Below are 22,061 nucleotides of genomic sequence, written 5' to 3' on the forward strand. Positions count from 1 at the left end.
CATTAGCAGTGTACTTCTGAAACTGCGAAATGTGAAATACATCGTACCGGTTCGAAAGATGTGGGGGTAAAGTTACCCGATATGCCACCGGCCCAATCTCTTCAGAATTTAAAATAGTCTGTGCCACTAACTCAGGTCCCAATACACTTCGGCTGCAACCCATTAGTCTTGATTGCTCATTGATTCTAGTTTGTTACAGTGACCTTCAAGAATACAGGACTTCCTTATTCAAACCTGAAAAGTGTTCTCCTCAGGTCCTCATAACTCTTCTGTCAGCTTTTCGTAGTGAGAACCTTCACTTGATCGCTTTTCTATCGTCTCGGCTATCATTTTGAGATCTAAGACGCTTGATTCTCCGGTTTCATTTCAATATGGAGGCGATTCACACACCATGCAACCTTACTACCTCTCTGATGTATAGTCTTGCCAATTTTTTTAATGAATAGTTCACCTTATAACATGTCAAACGCTGAGTCACATGTGCCGCTACTTCATTCTTCACTCCAGGCCACTCAAAATATCCTCTTGAATCATGGTACATCTTAGTAACTTTAGGGTGAAACAAAAATTTGCTCTTGTGAGCTTCAGACAATCGTTTACGTGTCAATTTCTGGCATTAGGCACAATAATGTCTTCTTATACCTCCAAACCCCTTTTCTTATTCCTCCAAGTTCCTTCTTTGTCTCCCTCGATCTCTTCTTGATTTCCCTTGTTTAACAGACTTTAACATCCTTGGTAGCTCTCTGTCGTCTTGCTGCGCTTTCCTGAATTTTAGTCTTTCCATTGTTTGTAGTTGCAATTGATTCAATCTGACTCCTCTAGCCACTTTCTCAAAATCCAACTTAAGACTCTAAACTCACTTAACAATTCTTCTTCCTGAATCAGCATCCAAGTAACTCTTAGAAACTTCCTACTTAGGATGTCCGTCACCACATCAAGATGTTGCATCCGCGTGTATCCTAAGCCCTTCAAGAATGCATCGCAGTAATCATTAATTAGTTCATTAGGTTCAAGTATTACGAATACTGAAACTGAGGTTAATATTTCTCTCAAGGCTCAAAAGCTTTCTTCGCATTCAGGCATCCATACAACCAGTGCATCTTGGCGCGTCAACTTAATCATAGGCAATACGGTCGGCAAGAATTAAGGCTCCAAAACTCCTCTTAATATTGTATACTTACACACTTCATCTCCCGCATTCAGAAATATTGCTCTAAAGATCTAAAGTCTTAATAGTTATATCTAGAAATTATACGAGATGCTAACTATGCTCGAGTTGATTTCCAATAAGATATTAGGCTCAAAGGCGACTAAACAATATAAATGATGTTTGCTAGAAAGCAAAAGGATGTCACGTATGGTGATCAAACTAAGTCTTAGAAATAACGAAAGGCACAAGGAGAAGAATTAAAGTGCATATCAAGAAAGAAATTCAATTCAAAATCTTGATAGAGAGAGGTCAAAGCATATCGAATCAAGTAAGTCTCAGCTGATGTCAAAAGAACACAAGTTTGCAAAGGAGAGCAACTTCACTCACAGCAAGTTCTCAAGATTTTAGGGTTGCATGATTATACCAAGACAAGTTCAGGCTCATCCCAGAAGAGACAAAATTCATGCACGCAAGGAATAAAATTGGAAAGGTGGTCAAGTCATTAAGAAGAATTCGAAAATAGGATTTCAATGTAGGTTACAAAAAGAAATGCAAGATTGAGTTGAGAAGATTCGTCGGCACACTTTCTTCCTCGCATAAAGCTTCCTGTTATTGTCTTTCTTCTTCATCGACATACAGGTGCTCCCCATAGGGAAATACTTGGTCAAACCAATTTTTTCAACTAGCTCCTAAGCTCTGCCGATTCTAATGGGGTCACCTTATACGGCATAATTGAAACTGGTCCAGCTTCAAGCACAAATTTAATCGCAAACTCAATTTTTGTCTAAGATGGAAATTTTGATATACCTTGAGAAAATACCTCGGGAAACTCTCTCGTAATAGGAATTTGGTCTCTACTTCACTCGCCTCCTAGACAATTAGTAGCTAAAGGTTAAATTCGTGTCATTCCTCTTCCTCACAATTCAACATCACTGGATTTCAAATAATAATCATGCGCAACTCTCGAAACTTTTGATCCCTTAGGTATAAATCAAATTGAATGCTCGAAATAGTTTAACCCATTTCCGCTGCGTCACTCTGATTATTATCCTCTAAGAACCTAGCCACTCTTCTTTTTTATCCAAATATCACTCTGTCTTAACGATTGGAAGTCATCGATCAGTCATTCATTTAGAAATCACGATTCTTATAAATTAGTCATGCGTTACGAATGAATGCTACATACCAATATTATGCAAAGCAGTTAAAAATTCAGCTATTAATTCACAATTACGTCGGGTTTGAGAATCAGATTTAGCTGCATCTCGGCTTTTCCTATGTGGAGAATTCCAAGACATATGTCCTGGTTCCCCACACTTGTAAGCTACGCCTAGCCCAGCCCTGCATTGTTTGTCTTGATGATATCTTTTGCATCTCGGGCAAGCCAAATCATCTGAATGAGTATTAGTCTGCTCTTCTGCTTCATACCCCGACGATTATCATTCCTATGGTCAATGTTTTGGTGTTGAGGATGTGAAGTGACATAACAAACCCTCTTGAAACTCTAAATCTTTGGTGTAATCTTCTTTCCTTTCTTCTTTTTATGGAATCTTCGGCGGTCACTCCTTGCCACTATAGTCCTTCTTGAGCATTCTCCCGTTACTTGACCCGTGTTAAATAACTCCGGATAACTCACAATCTCCATTGGTACCACTGAACTAGGAATATTATTTTCACCCTCATGTTCATTACCACCTTCATTTCCATCTCTGGCTTGTTGTCTCATCTTATCCACTACTCGGTTAGTTGCAATAGTAGCAACATTGATGGCAGCAGCCACGTTCGCCATTGCAGTTACAAATTTGGTCAGACTACCTACTGGTACAATTACCTCGTTACCCCTCCATTCTTGACCTTGACAATGTCCACGAGACACCATTTGGTTCCTGTTTATACCAAGCAATCGATATCAAAGTGATCAGTTTCAATATCTCAAGTCTAGTGCTTTAAAGTCCCAAATGCATGCTCATGAACAAATATGCCACATATATCAGTTAAATATCCTAAATAGCATATACATAAACCCAGAGTATGATCAGAAGCACAGTCAATCCGTCCCTCAGGCTCTACAGGAACGAATTGCTCTAATATTATAATGTAACATCATACCACACAGAGCTTTACGCCTAGGACGTAAAGCAAAGGAGGTGCTCTGTGTGGTGAGGTGCTACAACCTCTAAAAACAAAAATACATACTCATATAACAAGGATAATATAGCTAGGAGCTTTGAAAAAGAAGCTAAGTAAAAAGAAACAGAAAATTGCATCACTCATGATTAGATACACGTAAAACGGATAGGCGAAAACAAAAGGAAGTATCAACAAGATTGAGAAGAAGGATAAAAACATATATATATATATATATATATATATATATATATATATATATATATATATATATATATATATATATCAGAACTCCAAAGGTACAGATAACAAGCTCCTGACTTGACCTGCGAAGCAAAGGCGGCCAGAGTATAAATATACAAATATATAAAAGCCAACCATATCCAAAATACAGAATACAAATCCTAGTTCTCCAAAGTCAACCTCTAAGAGGTACAAAACATGATTTTATACAAAATCGGAGAAAGTATGATAAGTTGAGAATTGGTGTCGATTTGGATTTTTTGTCAAAATAAGATCACTTCGTTGTAAGTATAGCCAAATCAACAACTAACTCTCAACATCAAATTTAATTCCTAAAGATGTCACAATCAACACAAAATAACCGGAAGTTTTAAATCCCGGGTCGTCTTCCCTAGCAGTTGCAATTAAGTGTACAATCATTGGCTATGAGAGAGAGAGAGAGAGAGAGAGAGAGAGCATGGGGGATTGGGAATGAAAGCAAGAAAGCAAGAAATGTAAATAGCAAGAATTGAAATAAGCATGCAAGGAATTGAAAAGAAGGCAATTAAAGGACACTTGGTAAGAAGTGGGTAATCTAGGTTTCCTATCCTAGTTGTGGACCACAAACATGGCAATTGTGTGGAATCAATCCAACTCAATCAATCCTCCTTGAGAATTAGTCAAAAGACGTAATTGATCTCAATCCATAAGTCCTAGTCAACTCACTAATTACTTAGTAAAAGACTAGCGTCAATGGAAACCAAATCAATGAACTGATCTCACACAATGCGGAATGGACATCCACAACTCAATTCCACCCAAACACCCAATTTCTCAACCAAGGAATTAAACGTGCAAGAAATTAAACATCAAAGCAATTAAAGTCAAAGCAATTAAATGCAAGAAAAGGAAATAGCAAGAAAGTAACTTAGCATGCAAGAAATTAAATTTAAGCAAGTAAAAGTCAAAGCAATAAAACTTCAAATGCAAGAAATCTCTTGGCAAGTAATTGAGAGCTAAGGCTACCTATCCTAGTCATTGACCACAAACATATGATGATTATGAAGAGTTAATCCTACTTAGTCAACCATACATTGAAGATAAGTCAAATAGGCATAGTTGATTTCAATCCTAAGTCCTATGTCAACACTAAGGGGTCACATAGAGTCCAGAGAGACCAAATCAACTAACTACTCTAATATATCAAACAAGAATGGACATTAATGACTCAAGGAACACCAAAGTCAACAATTTCAAGCCAAGAGTGGGGAAAAACTAAGTAAAAACTAAGCCAAGCATTTCATCAAACACTTGGTGTGCATGAAAATAAAATAATATTAAAATGCATTAATGATGAGCGGATATTTTATACGCTTTTTGGGGTTAATTTCATGTAGTTTCTAGTATGTTTTAGTTAGTTTTTAGTATATTTTTATTAGTTTCTTGGCAAAATTCATATTTCTGGACTTTACTATGAGTTCGTGTATTTTTTTGTAATTTCAGGTATTTTTTGGCTGAAATTGAAGGAGCTGAGCAAAAATCTGATTCAGGCTGAAAAAGGACTGCTGATGCTATTGGATTCTGACCTCCTTGTACTCGGAATGGATTTTTTGGATCTACAGAAGTCCAATTGGTGCAATCTCAATTGCGTTGGAAAGTAGACATCCAGGGCTTTCCAGCAATATATAATAGTCCATACTTTATTCGAGGATAGATGATGTAAACTGGCGTTCAATGCCAGTTCCATGTTGCATTCTGGCGTTAAACGCCAGAAACAGGTTACAAGTTGGAGTTAAATGCCACAAACAGGTTACAACCTGGCGTTTAACTCTAGAAACAGCCTAGGCACGTGTAAAGCTCAAGTCTCAGCCCCAGCACACACCAAGTGGGCCCCAGAAGTGGATTTCTGCACTATCTATCTTAGTTTACTCATTTTCTGTAAACGTAGGTTACTAGTTTAGTATTTAAACAACTTTTAGAGATTTATTTTGTATCTCATGACATTTTAGATCTGAAATTTGTACTCTTTGACAGCATGAGTCTCTAAACTCCATTGTTGGGGGTGAGGAGCTCTGCTGTGTCTCGATGAATTAATGCAATTATTTCTGTTTTCTATTCAAACACGCTTGTTTCTATCTAAGATGTTCATTCGCACTTCAATATGATGGATGTGATGATCCGTGACATTCATCACCATTCTCAACCTATGAACGCATGACTGACAACCACCTCCATTCTATCTTCGATTGAATGAGTATCTCTTGGATTCCTTGATCAGAATCTTCGTGGTATAAGCTAGAATCCATTGGCAGCATTCTTGAGAATCCGAAAAGTCTAAACCTTGTCTGTGGTATTCCGAGTATGATTCAGGGATTGAATGACTGTGACGAGCTTCAAACTCACAAGGGTTGGGCATAGTGACAGACGCAAAAGGATCAATGGATCCTATTCTAGCATGAGTGAGAACAGACAGATGATTAGCCGTGCGGTGACAGCGCACCTGGACCATTTTCACTGAGAGGACGGATGGTAGCCATTGACAACGGTGATCCACCAACACACAGCTTGCCATAGGAGGAACCTTGCGTGCGTGAAGAAGAAGACAGGGGGAAAGCAGAGATTCAAAAGACAAAGCATCTCCAAAACTCCAACATATTCTCCATTACTGCATAATAAGTATTACTTAATCCATGATCTCTTGTTCATTTGCAAGTCAACTGATAATCATAATTGATATCCTGACTAAGAGTTACAAGATAACCATAGCTTGCTTCAAGCCAACAATCTTTGTGGGATCGACCCTTACTCACGTAAGGTATTACTTGGACGACCCAGTGCACTTGCTGGTTAGTGGTACGAATTGTGAAAAGTGTGATTCACAATTCGTGAACCAATTAAAATAAATTCTAAAGCTACCAAAGCAAGAAAATAGCAATAACTACCAAAGAAAGCAATAATTGACATGGAAACATAAATTTGTATTAATTAGAATTAAGATAACAAAATTGTTCATTACATGAAAATTAACATAAAAGAGAAAATAACAAAAGAGATGAAGAAGATAAAGACAAGAAAGCATAGAAACATAAAGGAAACTACATTAAAACAAGAATTAAAGTGCTGAAATTAAAAGGAAACTAAGCTAAAAACTCTAATTCTAGAGAGAGGGGGGAGCTTCTCTCTCTAGAAACTAAGAGAAAACGTCATAAAAACTAAACCTAATTGCCCCCTTCATTCCTCTTCACTTTGGCCTTAAATAGCTTTAGAAAATGAGTTGGACTGGGTTTTGGAGGCCCAGAATTCGCCCCCAGTGATTTGCATTAATGACCTCACATGCATGCATGCGTGCGTACGCACAGTTGCGCAAAATTCCCATCGTGCGTACGCACAACATTTGGTGTGTACGCATCCTTGCACGAAGTCACCGTTGTGCGTACGCACGCATCATTGTGCATACGCATCTTTGTAGTAGCTTCCAAATCTCATTTTCTTCATGATTTCTTCCCTTTTTGATGCTCTTTCTTCATTTCTTCAACCCAAACTTGCCTTGAAAACCTGAAATCACTTAACAAATACATCAAGGCACCAAATGGGATTAAAGTGAATTAAAATTGACTAAATTAAGCACAAAGAGCATGTTTTCACTTTCAAGCACAATTTAGGGAGAAATCTCAAAAGCATGCTATTTAGATGAATAAATGTGGGTTTATGTGATGAAATCCACTCAAATTAAACCGAAATATATCGTAAAATATGGACTCATCAATTCTTCCACACTTAAACAATAGCATGTCCTCATGCTAAACACAACCAAAGGAGATGAATGAAGGGGTGAATGATTTATTCAATGCAACTACTTATATGCATGCAACTATACTAAATGCTAGCTATCTATATCTATACTATGATTCCTATAGAGTTTGGCAAAAACAAACAAAAGAATCTCAATCAATCCAAATCAAAGCTTAGGGCTAAGACAAAGCAAATATAGCAATATGATCAATGTCCAAAGATTGATTTGAAATTTTCAAAATTCATTTCAACAACTTGCAAGAAGATACAAGATAAACAATGGAAACATAGAATTGAGCAATTAAAATCCTCACCGGATGTGTTTACACTCTAATCGCTCAGTGTTTAGGGCTTAATCACTCAATCCTCCTTTAATTATGTTTCTCAAAGATTTGCAAGTCGTCTAACAATCAACTAATATTTGATGCATGAGTACAAATATCATGAGGACTTTTGTGGGTTGTAACGGGCTTAGGTAAGGGTAGGATTAATATGGTTAAGTGGGCTATTAGATTAGATCTTTGATTAGTTCAAGTACCCACCTAATCCTATATATCATCCTATATTCATAAGAAAACAATCCTAACTACCCATTTATCCCTTTCTCATATTCACTCATGCATTTTCTTTTCAATTCAACCACATATGCATATCTTATTTTCATTATTATATATATATATATATATTATTTTTTTTATTTTTAAAATTTTTTTCCAATTTTTTTTTCTTTCCTTCTTTTTTTTTTATTTTGACAAAGAGGAGATGCATATATTTCAAGTATAGAATGCATGAGTGTTTACCCATTTTCCAAATTTTCTCAATGATCCCCAAACTAAATTTCTACCAATATTTCCCACGAATTCCCCCCACACTTGATTAACACACACTCAAACCCAAGCTAATCAAAGATACAATCAATGGACATAATGGTTTTTTCACTTAGGGTGAATGATGTGCTTAAAATTAGAACAAAGGATTAAAAGGCTCAAAAAGTGGTTTACAATGGTAGATGTAAGGGTTGGCCATATGGGTTTAGTGAGTTTAATTTTAAAAATGGCCTCAATCATACTAAATACATTCAAAACAACAAATATAGGACATATAGACTAAAGCAAATCTAAGATCACAATCATAAAAGGAGTTTATCACACAAGAACAAAATTTTGTGGTTGATAATGTGAAACCACCCAATTGAAGCTCAAATCTCACCAGGTAATTTTTTCAAGCTCTTTTCTCTGTTCCTTAAAAAGATACTTCATGCAAGTTCAAAAACAAGTTTTCAAATCTAATCAATGGAATGCCCTAAAAGAGATTTCTTGAAAATTCTTTGTTGTTTTACCAAACTTATTTACTCTATCATGCAATCAAGCAAGTATTTACTATCATATACTATAAGCATTAAAGAGATATATACAAACAAACCAAACAAAAATGCAAACAAAAACAAAAATTTGCGAAAATTAAGGGAAAAGAACAAACAGAGTATTTCAAAGTGTCTAAGAAAAGAAATTTTACCCCCTTGAAGTTAGCGATCCTCCCCCACCCTTAAAGAATGCATGGTCCTCCGTGCATGCACATGATCCTGGGGTGAAGGACTGTGAGGCTCCACCTTCAGCTGGTGGGCTCCGGGGGCTCTGGGTTGCTATATAAACACATAAACAATCAATTGAGGAGAAGTAAGTTGTGTGTGGTGTGATGAAAGGTAATGTGTGTATTCTAAATACGCGCACAATTTAGAACACAGCACATTGATCGAGTAAAACAATAACCACAAAAGCAAAAGAAATAGCATGTTCCTCAATTAAGTGGTCCAGGTTTCAAGTGATGAATAAGCAACAACCAAGATACAAACAACCTAGGTAACCACTACCAAAGTGAATTGAGTATTTGAGCTATCGGATATTGAAATTGTGCAAGTGAAAGCGCAAAATTAATAGAAAATGGCACAATTAACAATAACCAATTCAATGATGAAAAGAGACTACTTATTCATTTTTAGGAATAATGAAATAATCACATGTATAAGGTGCTTATTATAAAAAGTGACAAGTCTTGATAAGAATCAAGTCAAGTCGACTCAAAAAATGCAAGGCATTAACAAGGAACAAATACCTTGTTATGTGATTATATTCACTAAAAACCATGATGAATAAATAGTTCAACTCAATTCACTAAATTCATTATGCACTTATAAAAATTTCACCTAATACGCAACATGTAAATGTGCAAATCCAATTAGGTGTTAGTAAGTTAAGGCAAAGTATAAGTGCATGGATGAAATTCAATCAAGCAACCCAATCAATATTAAGCAAACACTTGCAACTTATTTAATTAATAAACAACTAAAGCAAAACTAATATAATCTCTAAAGTAGAAATAAAATGCAAACAAAACAAAGCAAAGCAAGTAGAAAATAGGGTAAAAGTAAGAAAAGAGAGGGGTGGAAGGAAGAAGAAGAGAAGAAGTAGAGAGAAGAGAAGAAAAGAAGTAAAGTGAAAGAAAACAGAGGCGTGCGTACGCACAGGTATGTGTGCGTACGCACACAAGGCGGAATAGGGAAGGTGTGCGAGCGCACACTCTATGCGAGCGCTCCTGGCAGAAGAGGAATTGAGACGTGTGCACGCGCACAGGGTCGTGCGCACGCACAGGAGGTTTTTTTTGGGTTGAAGATCATGTGTGCGTGCGCACACAAGTCCGTGCGCACGCATAAAAGCATAAGAGGGCAGGGGTTCATACGCAAAAGTTGTGCCAACGCTTCCACCAGAAGGGAAGCAAGTTGGCATGCGGGCGCACAAGATTGTGCGCTCACACAAAGAGTGCGAAAAAGGCATGCATGTGTGCGTACGCACAGGAACGTGCGCACGCACAGGTGGCATAAGACAGGGGAATGTACGCGCACAAGGCGTGCTGGCGCTGCGAACAGAGGGCATAAAGGCTTGCGTTCGTACGCATAGCTGGGTGTGTATGCACAGAAGGTGAATTTTCGTTGCTGTGTGCGTGCGCACACCCTGTTTTTCCTAAAAGAATTTCTTCAAAATTCTAAGGCACCAAGCCTTAGTTCAACCAAAACTAAACACCAAAGCATGTAAGAACCCATAAATTCATGATCCAAACCAAAACTAACATACCTAACTCAAAATTAAACTAAATCTAAGCTAACCAATCAAACAAAAATGCAACAAACCAAAATATCTACAAAAAAAAAAAGAAGAGTTAGAACAATGTTACCAAGCACTTTTATTTAACGTCTTTAAGTTAGACAGTTGGGAGAGCCCTTGCCAAGGTGGTTTGTGCTTGACTTGTCCACCAAATGCTTGAATCTCTAATGTCCTTCGGGATCCCAATCCTAACCATTAACAAAGACAACCAAAAAGTAAGCTATTTATATATTAACATATTTACAATAGCCACTAACTTTACACCATTGTAACTCCCCGACAACGGCGCCAAAAATTTGATAAGTTGAGAATTGGTGTCGATTTGGATTTTCTGTCAAAATAAGATCACTTCGTTGTAAGTATAGCCAAATCAACAACTAACTCTCAACATCAAATTTAATTCCTAAAGTTGTCACAATCAACACAAAATAACCGGGAGTTTTAAATCCCGGGTCGTCTTCCCTAGGAGTTGCAATTAAGTGTACAATCATTGGCTATGAGAGAGAGAGAGCATGGGGGATTGGGAATGAAAGCAAGAGAGCAAGAAATGTAAATAACAAGAATTGAAACAAGCATGCAAGGAATTGAAAAGAAGGCAATTAAAGGACACTTGGCAAGAAGTGGGTAATCTAGGTTTTCTATCCTAGTTGTGGACCACAAACATGGCAATTGTGTGGAATCAATCCAAATGAATTAATCCTCCTTGAGAATTAGACAAAAGGGTGTAATTGATCTCAATCCGTAAGTCCTAGTCAACTCACTAATTACTTAGTGAAAGACTAGCGTCAATGGAAACCAAACCAATTAACTATTCTCACACAATGCGGAATGGACATCCACAATTCAATTCCACCCAAACACCCAATTTCTCAACCAAGAGTGTGAAAACTAAACATGCAAGAAATTAAACATCAAAGCAATTAAAGTCAAAGCAATTAAATGCAAGGAAAGGAAATAGAAAGAAAGTAACTTAGCATGCAATAAATTAAATGAAAGCAAGTAAAAGTCAAAGCAATAAAACTTCAAATGCAAGAAACCTCTTGGCAAGTAATTGAGAGCTAAGGCTACCTATCCTAGTCATTGACCACAAACATATGATGATTATGAAGAGTTAATCCTACTTAGTCAACCTTACATTGAAGATAAGTCAAATAGGCATAGTTGATTTCAATCCTAAGTCCTATGTCAACATTAAGGGGTCACATAGAGTCAAGGGAGACCAAATCAACTAACTACTCTAATATATCAAACAAGAATGGACATCAATGACTCAAGGAACACCGAAGTCAATAATTTCAAGCCAAGAGTGGGGAAAAACTAAGTAAAAACTAAGCCAAGCATTTCATCAAACACTTGGTGTGCATGAAAATAAAATAATATTAAAATGCATTAAAATAAATTCTAAAGCTACCAAAGCAAGAAAATAGCAATAACAACCAAAGAAAGCAATAATTGACATGGAAACATAAATTTGCATTAATTAGAATTAAGATAATAAAAGTGTTCATAACATGAAAATTAACATAAAAGAGAAAATAAAAAAAGAGATGAAGAAGATAAAGACAAGAAAGCATAGAAACATAAAGGAAACTACATTAAAACAAGAATTAAAGTGTTGAAATTAAAAGAAAACTAAGCTAAAAACCCTAATTCTAGAGAGAGGGGGGAGTTTCTCTCTCTAGAAACTAAGAGAAAACAACATAAAAACTAAACCTAATTGCCCTCCTTCATTCCTCTTCACTTTGGCCTTAAATAGCTTTAGAAAATGAGTTGGACTGGGTTTTGGAGGTCCAGAATTCGCCCCTAGTGATTTGCATTAATGACCTCACATGCACTAGGTGGTGCGTACGCATAGTTGCTCAAAAATCCCATCGTGCGTACGCACGACATTTGGTGCATACGCATCTTTGCACCAGCTTTCAAATCTCATTTTCTTCATGATTTCTCCCCTTTTTGATGCTCTTTTTTCATTTCTTCAACCCAAACTTGCCTTGAAAACCTGAAATCACTTAACAAATACATCAAGGCACCAAATGGGATTAAAGTGAATTAAAATTGACTAAATTAAGCACAAAAGAGCATGTTTTCACTTTCAAGCACAATTTAGGGACTAAAAAGCATGCTATTTAGATGAATAAATGTGGTTTTATGTGATGAAATCCACTCAAATTAAACCGAAATATATCGTAAAATATGGACTCATCAAAGTACATATATAACTAAGTACATAATATAAAGAGCTCCAAAGGATAAGTCTTCGCATCCAACTGAAAGGTAAATCCAGCACGCTCAGCAAGGCGCGTCATGTTCTATATCTAAAAAACAACAAATATGTTTGGAATCGGTTCTCAGCATGGTAGAGGTGTCCACATAGATAATATATAAGGTCCCAGAAAAGCCAGTGACATTCCTAGAACTTTGACACTCATATTCAAACTTAAAATTAATTCTAAACCAGAAATATCGGTAATCTATCTAAGGGGATTCTGTTTCTACCCTAGATCTTCACCTCCTGTCAACTCAAACATCCTAATCACCGGTGGAACTATCCTCGTTGTCACCTCTGCTAGCATGAGAATTTCTCAGTTACAAAGACATACAAAGCATACAAGTAATACGCAATTAAGAAACAGATACTGCAGTTAAGTCATGTAGCATACAGAAATATATAAATAAATAGGCAAAATAAACCATGAATACTCAAAAAAATCATACAAATGCACATGTGCATGTCTGCCCTATGGCCGTGGAGTCTCATCTGTCGGTTATCCAGCCAAACCCGACATGTCCGGTAGCTAACCCTGGACAGTTCCTGTGTACGTGCATCCCCATGCTAAAAAATTATAATCATTCAATATATATACATATATAAATCCATGGGAAGAGCTCATCCGAAAAGGTATAAGTGTCCGGCCACACTTACAATGCAGGGTCAAAGGAATGAGATGCAAATAATTTATAATTTTTATCCTGGAGCAAGTGGGGCGAACCACAACCCTTCCTACTACCAGGAAACTCAAATCATCATAACCCGGAGCAAGTGGGGCAAACCACACCCTTGCATCTACCCGGGGAGCCTCAATACTAATCAACCTTGAGTAAGTTGGGGGGGGGGGGGAGAAACCACAACCCTTGCGTCTACCCAGTAAGTACGTTCTAATATGTCAAGGAGGAACAAAGGAGGGGATCCTAATCTCCCACCATCTCGCTGGAGGCAAGTTTACAATACCAGGAGGAACAAAGAAGGGGATCCTCACCTTTCACCGTCTCTTGGGATCATACTTTCAAGAAAGAGAGTTCAGATGAAACAATTATTCCTTTAAAAAATAGTTTTATAATATTAAAAATATATTTATGCAACCCTATCTTCCCTATACTCCGATATGTTCTCCTTGATTTACTCAATACACCCCAAAGACCCGCTTTGGTTAATCTACCCACAATACTCTATCATCCTAAGTCTTTGGCTCTAAATATAAAATAGAAACTACCTCTTTTATTTTACCCGCACACTCTCGCTTATCCCAAAAGCCTAAACACTAGCTAGAGAATCTCCATTGGTAGTTAGAGGTTTGGAAAACTAGAGAAATGGTTTGAAACTTAAAAACACACTTTTTGGAAAACAGAAGTTCCGCGTACGCAGGTCATGTCCGCGTATGCGGAAGTGTGAAATTGGACAATCTCGCATGCACGCCCCTTACCCGTGTACGCGAGCCCTTGGGCAGGGAAACATCCCTGCATCGCGTAGCGTTGGTCTCGTAAGTGAGCTTGTCATTTGGCCCATTTTGCGTATGCACGCCATGTCTGCATACGCGGGACATCTGGGCAGAGTCCAGGGTCCGCGTCGTGTGCATGTTCGCGTGCACACATGTATCAAAACCTTCAAAAAGTTGTTAAGTAAAAAAAAATCAATTTTTCATGCCCAACTTTGGATGCGCATAACTTTTTCGTTAAATACCGTTTTTAATCCGTTTTTCAAACATTATAAACTTCACGGACCTAATTTTTATTCAAGACAAATTTTACAAAATTTAAGGGTTCAGAAGCCAAGTTATGGCCCGTCGAAATTGGTTAAAAATTCAATTTTACCAAAAATTTCCAAACTTCTATTTTTAACAAAACCTCACTTCAAAACCATTGTTTCAAATTACTAAACTCAATAATAAACTCAATATTTTCACCAAAATTACTAAACCTTAACAAGTTCACATAATTCAACCTATACTATGGTCAACTAGCCTAAGTTTTCACGTAACATTACACATTATCTATGAGAAACCAAAATCATACCTTAGCTGATTCCTCCCTAAGCTCAAAATGCTACAATACAAGCTTCAAAGACTCCAAATTAACTCAAGCAAAATTCTAGCCACCAAAACTTTGTCCCAAGAGCTCCAATTTGCCAATTCAACTCCAATTCAACATAAACTCAAGTTAGTTCATACAATTCACTCAAATTAGTACTAGGGCACACAAAATTGGACAAACCACAAGGATTTAGAATTTTCTTACCTTAATCATTGATGATTGGGGTAAAATCCAATAATTATCAAATGTTAGATTGTGCCTAAACCACCAAAATCATCAAAATCACTCAAAACTCATACTATAACACAAATCCAGAAAGAGAAACAAATATGGGCACAAATTACAAAGTGTTTTACCATTTTATTTAGATAGAATTGAAGAAGACTCCGAGACGAACTCGTAACTGCAAACAGCTCGTCAATCGGAGCTCCGGATTGCAAGTGACAAGTATTTGAAGTTGTAAGTGGAATAACACTACTAGAAAAGATGTTTTAGCGACAAAATTTTAGCGGCAATAACATAATTGCCACTAATTCTTTAATTTAAGTTATATTTTGTGGCAATTATATATTTGTCATTATTAATATATTACTATATATTATAATGGCAATTGTCTTTATTGCCGCTAATAAATACAAGAAAAGTTCTTTTTAGTACAAAATTTTTAGTGGCAATAAAGTTATAGCTAGTATTGTTATTATTAAAATAATTTTTTTTATAACAATTGTCATATAGATTGAGTTATTGCTTACCCTTCTTGGAATTTGGCGTAAAAAGTGTTGACTCAGATATTCAGAGAGAGAAAGACCTAGCTTATGTTGAAGGTGAAGAATGGTCTCAATGTTGAAACCCTTAGCTCGTCGTAGTTGTCGCTGTAGCCATCGCCACTGCCGTCGAGCAAAGGTGCCTCCTCCACCAACGCATCTCCATATCTGGCAGCAATTCCCAAACCAAACTTCTGAGATCGATCGAGAGAAAGCACTTCTTCGCGAACGACGTTGTCGCTGTATTCGACTCTGCCATTGCCTCCTCTTCACAACATCACACCTCTGCCGCTTGCACTGTCGCCGATCTTGTGCGTAGGCGCACAAGATCGTCGCTGCCGGTAGATCTTCTCCATTTATTTTTTTATTTTTTGTTTTTTATTTTATATTTTTGCTAATTCTAAAATTCAGCAGGATTTTGTTGTTGTTACTCTGTCACCGTCACCAACGATTGTTGCTGCTCCTCTATTTCTCTTTGGTGGCCAAATTTGTTGCATTGTTCGTTGCTGCTCTGCTCTTCTGTTTCTCTCTGGTAACAATTGCTACTTCTCCCTCTCGACATATTTTTCAATTGTTAAATTTTCCTTTTGCTCAATTAATAATTTGGTTTGAATATTGAGAAGCCTGAGTTTTCATTTTTAGTTTTATCTTCTTTTGTCTAATTTGAGAGAAGAGAGTTCATAGAGACATTGTCTGTTTGTCATTATTGATGGGTAATTTTTTCATCATTCTATTGTATTTTGGTGTACATAGGAAAGTATAGGGGTGTTCATTACTTTTGGTATTTTTTAATAGGTTTAGCTGCATTCTCCAAAAATCAACTATTAAATATGTTGAGATCAGCGGCATTACTTAGCCTAATTGCTCATTTGAATCATATTACTTTACCACCATCAAAGCTTGGTGGTGACTTTTTCATAGCAGATGCAAGATACACATAAACCATAAATTAAATATACTCTACTTGAGCAATGAACATGTCAACAAATACAAATTGATTTAACGAAATTATTCTCTTTTCTTGATATTTTGACAAAAAACTTACTGGATAGGCGTTCGTAAATTCGTTCTCAACGAGTAATAAAAAAAAACTTATGTTAAAACTTCACTTCTTATCTGTTTTAAACTTTTGCATATTAGAGAACACTCACATTAATTGGTTTCCTTTGGATAAAAAAAACTAATACAAAACTTTTCACTACTAATACGCTCTTCTAATGATTGGGACAGTTGCATCCAAATTTTTTAAAACAAATTGCAAAGCACTAAAATCGAGGACTGTTCAAATATGTTAGATCTTTTTACAGGTACTTCTGTCATTGGAATGATGAATTTCAGGCACTTTTTGTCATTGGAATGATGAATTTCAGGCACTTTATTCACACACACGCACGCACGCGCGCGCGCGCACACACATTGATTCTACTAAAATAAAGCATTATTTTGATATTTATTAATCAAAATTTTAGGTCCCAATTGTTGCATAAATGGTTTAAGGCTGGAATTATTTGCTACTTATGAACCACAAGCATCATCAACAAAGAATTTGATACATATATCACAAAGTAAGTATTTCAATTAGAACATAATATCTGAGAACTTTGTTATTGATGGGTATTTTTCATTAGGTATTCTATATTGAAAGTCTTATCTTATTGATATATTTATCACAAAGTACATCTTTCAATTAATAATTTTATTTTATAAATTTTCAATAACAAGTTATTGTTTGATTTGAAGCATTTTATTTATATTTTTATAAAATTCTAAGTTAATGAATAATGTTTCTTCATATGTGGCTTTTGATAAACCCTTATTCTTGTATGTTCCTACTTGTCAATTTGAATAGATATAAGAACAGAAAAAATTACAAAGTATAAATATAGAAATCGAGAAGAAAAGATACAATACTATGGACAACCTAGTCCTCCTCCTTATGATATGGCTAGCATTCCAAAAGAATTTCCACTTTTCTTTGGCTATGGAGGGGCAGATATGTTAGTTGATATAAAGGATGTCCAAATTTTGCTACTTGTTATATATGTTTTTAAAGTGTGAGGTATGCTATCCTGTTTCTATTGTTGTCTGTTTTTTTATAGTTGTAAAGTGTTAAGTCATGATATCTAATTTCTAGTTAATCACTCTTGCTTCTAAATTCTTCTGTGAAAGACTCTGAAGGGCAATGTGGTCATGATGAAATCAGAAAGAGAAGATTGACGTTAGGATTTTTGCTAGTAAAGAATTTCATAAAAACAGTCGCGTTGTAGATATAGTCTCTAAACCGACAGAAATCCCTTCGTACAAACGTTTTGGTTGTCACAAGTAACAAACCCCTTTGAAATTGATAACTGAGTATTCAAACCTCGGGTCGTCTTCTCAAGGAATTGCAGAGAGGTATGTTCTTATTATTGGTTATGAGTTTGTAAATTGGGGTTTTGGAAGTAAGGAGAGAATATGTTATATGACAAGTAAAATAAAATAATAATAATAAAATCTCTTGGCAAGGTATAAGAATTAGAATTCCTATCCTAGTTATCCTTATCAAGTGTGAAGAGAATTGGGTTTTAATCCCACTTGGTCAGCCTTTATTAAACAAAGGAAGGTTAAGTGGACTGATTAGCTTGATTCTCAAGTCCTAGTCAACTCCTGTGGAGAGACTAGTGTTAGAGCAATTCTAGCTAAAGCAAAATCTGCCAATTTCAATCACTTGCTGAGTTTGATGACTCAAGTACTACCAATCACTTGACCAAAGCCAAAAGGGAGAAAAATATCTAAATTAAATTAAAAGCATCAATATAAGCAAAGCAATCTTAAATCTGAAAATACCTCGAATTGTATTAACAAAAGAAATTAAATCTGGCATAGATGTTCATAAATTAAATTGAGAAAATAAATAAAAATAAAGAACCTGGGATTGAGAGTCACTCCTAAAACTAAGAAAAATCCTAAATCCTAATCCTAAGAGAGAGGAGAGAACCTCTCTCTCTCTAAAAACTACATCTACTCCTAAAATTGTAAATATGAAAGCTTCTTTATAAATGGATGCATTCTCCCACTTTATAGCCTCTAATCTGTATTTTCTGGGCCGCAAACTGGGTCAGAATTAGTCCAGAATTCGCTGGTCTCGAATTTTAATGCGCTGATTTCCGTCACTGCGACGCGGCCGCATGGATCACGCAGTCGCGTCGCCTAGAATCAGGGGAACTATAGCATATTATATATCAAATCGAAGCCCCAGACGTTAGCTTTTCAACGCTACTGGAACCGCATCGTTTGGACCTTTGTAGCAAAAGTTATAGCCGTTTGAGTACAGAGAGGTCAGGCTGGACAGCTTAGCAATTTTTCCAACTTCTTGCATTCCTTCCACTTTTGCATGCTTTCTTCCCATCCTCCAAGCCATTCTTGCCTTATAATATCTGAAAACACTTAACACACATATCAAGGCATCTAATGGTAATAAGAGAGGATTAATAATAAGCAAAAATAAGATCAAAGAAGCATATTTTCAATCAAAACACAAATATTAGGAAGGAAATATAAAACCATGCAAATAGTATGAATAAGTGGGTAAAGAGTAGATAAAAACCACTCAATTGAGTACAAGATAAACCATAAAATAGTGGTTTATCAACCTCCCCACACTTAAACACTAGCATGTCCTCATACTAAGCTCAAGAGAAGCTATAAAAATGAAGAGGAATGGTATGAAATGCAACCTATGAATGCAACTACATGCTAAATGCTTTGACTTACTTGGTTAAGAGTAAATAAGTTCTCCAAGACAAATACAAACCAATTTCTACTAATTCAAATCATACAATAAAAAGCAAGTGAACTTGTAAGAAGACAGCTCATGAAAGCAGGGAACATAGAATTTAAGCGTTGAACCCTCACTGGAAGTGTATATCACTCTAATCTCTCAAGTGTATAGGGTTATTCACTCTACTCTTCTCTAGTCATGCTTTCTAAACCTTGTTCTTCATCTAACCAATCAACAAAAATTTAATGTACCAATGCAAACATCATGAGGTCTTTTCAAGGTTGTAATGGGGCTAAGGTAAGGGTGAGGGTATATATATATAAGGCTAAGTGAGCTAACAAAGTGAATCCTTGATTAGTCTAAGATCTCACCTAACATATACATACTTTATATAATTTAAAAATACTTTACCTAGCTACCCAAAATTTTCCCACTTTTGTATTACATGCTCATGTATCAAACTTATTTTTGAATTTTGTCCCATGTGCATTGATTTTTTTTCTTTTGCATTTGGGGTATTTTTTTTTCATTTTTCTTTTCTTTTTTTTTTCTTTTTTTTATCCCCTTATTTAATTACTTAATATAATTTTCTTCAATGCACATGGTAATTTAATTATTTTGATTTCACATGAGCATACTTCCCAAATTTTCAAATAACTTATTCAATTTAATTCCCTACTTTTTCATATCATCCCATGTTCCCATAAAATTTTCCACACTTAAATTTTACACAATATCTATCTTAAGCTAACCAAGGATTCAACTTGGGATTCTTATTTTGTTTTTCTGCTTAAGGCTAGTAATGTGGTTATAAAACAGAAGGGATTTAAAAGCTCAAGGGGGCTAACAAGGGTGATGTAAAAGGTAGGCTAATTTTGGGATAAGTGAGCTAAAATCAAACAATGGCCTCAATAATATCCAAGCATGTAAATACACTAAATATTGGACATATAGAATGGAACAAAAAAATAGATTACAATCATAGAGAAGGAAACACACAGGAATAAAATATTTATGGTTAAATAATGTAACCATATAAATAAGCTCAAATCTCACAGGTTGTGTGTTCTTTGGCTTAAAAACCATGTTCCAAATACAACTTCAAACAAGTTTTAACATAAAATTTTTTTTCAAATTAGTGAAATGCTATAAAATTTCTTGAAAAAGAAAATATTACTTTAACCAAGTAGTAACTAAATGCATAAAATCAAATAAACATGCAATTAAATATGCAAATGCAACAACTAACAAGAAAAAAAATAAAACATTGGTGTTTGAGATAGGAAGGTACTAACCCACGGAGATCGGTATCGACCTCCCCACACTTAAAGATTGCACCGTCCTCGGTGCATGCTAAGATGTGCAGGTGGACGGGTTGTTCCAACTGATGCTTTTCTTCAAGGACTGTGCAGATGGATTTGTTTGTCTCCTCTTAAGAAGTTTTTCCGCTCCCTTCATGGTGGCCATCCTGAAAGAAGAGGGAAAAGAAAAAGTAACCAAAAAATAAGGATAGAAAATAAATAAAATATGGGTGTTAATGCCAGATAATAAGGGTCTCATTTACATGGTAGCTACAACACGTAAGTGAGAAAACAATAGAAGCCATGGCATGCCAGTGGTATAAAATTTGTATAGGGGATGAGTGTGGGTAATGGAAGTATCAATACAAGCTCATGTCAATGCAAATGGAGTGCAAGTATCATAAAAAATTGGTATTGGCAGATAATTAATATCATCCCACAGTGTAAAACAAGTTACCAAAATAAATTCAAGAAAAGATGCAACAGTTGAATAAAAATTTTTTTTAACACCAATAGAAAAATAAAAAATTCAGAAAAGAAAATAAAAATATGCAAAAATGCAATGAATGAAAATATGTAAATAAATTAAATAAAATAGAATGGAGGTGAAAGAAAATAAGAAAGGAAGAAGAAAGAAATAAGAAAAGATAAGAAGAATAAGGATTCGGAGAAGAAAAGATAAGAAAATTGGCACTAATCTGGATAGGTTGTGCGACGCTGGCGACGCGGTCGCGTGGGTGACGCGGTCGCGTGGTGCGCAATAAGGTTAGGTGACGCGGACGCGTGAGGCATGCGATCGCGTGACTTGATTTGTGCTAGTGGCGCGAGTGCAGCCTCGCGGTCGCACAACTCTCTGTTCAAAACTTAGTATTGCCAAAATTCTGGGTGACGCGATCGCGTGGGGCATGCGATCGCGTGAGTGGCCATCATGGGGATATGACGCGGACGTGTGAGGCACGCGTTCGCGTGGTGAGGCTTGGGCTTCCAGCACGATTCCAGCCCAACTCCAGCTCAACCTTCGGCCATGCACCCGGGTGACGTCGATTTTCAGGTCACGCGGCCGCGTGGGTGACGCGGTCGCGTGGGAGGCCAAAGTTTCCTTGTGACGCGGACGCGTCGGCGACGTGGTCGCGTGGGGTGATTTGTGCCATTGGCATGCCTTCAGCGCTGTTCCTGCGTAACTCTCTGTTCATATTAATATTGTCTCCTATCTCCTTGCGACGCGGACACGTCGCTGATGCGGTCGCGTCGCGTGCTCGCTTTTTTTTTTAAGTCTGAAATAATGCAGAATGCAGTGTTAATATGAATGTGATGCAAAACTCCAGGTTCAATATAACAAAATAAAATAAAATTCAAAAACAAATAAAACTAAATAAAAATGAAAAAGGAACAATCATACCATGGTGGGTTGTCTCCCACCTAGCACTTTTAGTTAAAGTACTTAAGTTGGACATTTGGTGAGCTTCCTGTTATGGTGGC

The sequence above is a fragment of the Arachis ipaensis genome, chromosome B10 (assembly GCF_059453495.1).
Source record: "Arachis ipaensis isolate K30076 ecotype BB chromosome B10, ASM5945349v1, whole genome shotgun sequence".
Classification (NCBI taxonomy): domain Eukaryota; kingdom Viridiplantae; phylum Streptophyta; class Magnoliopsida; order Fabales; family Fabaceae; genus Arachis; species Arachis ipaensis.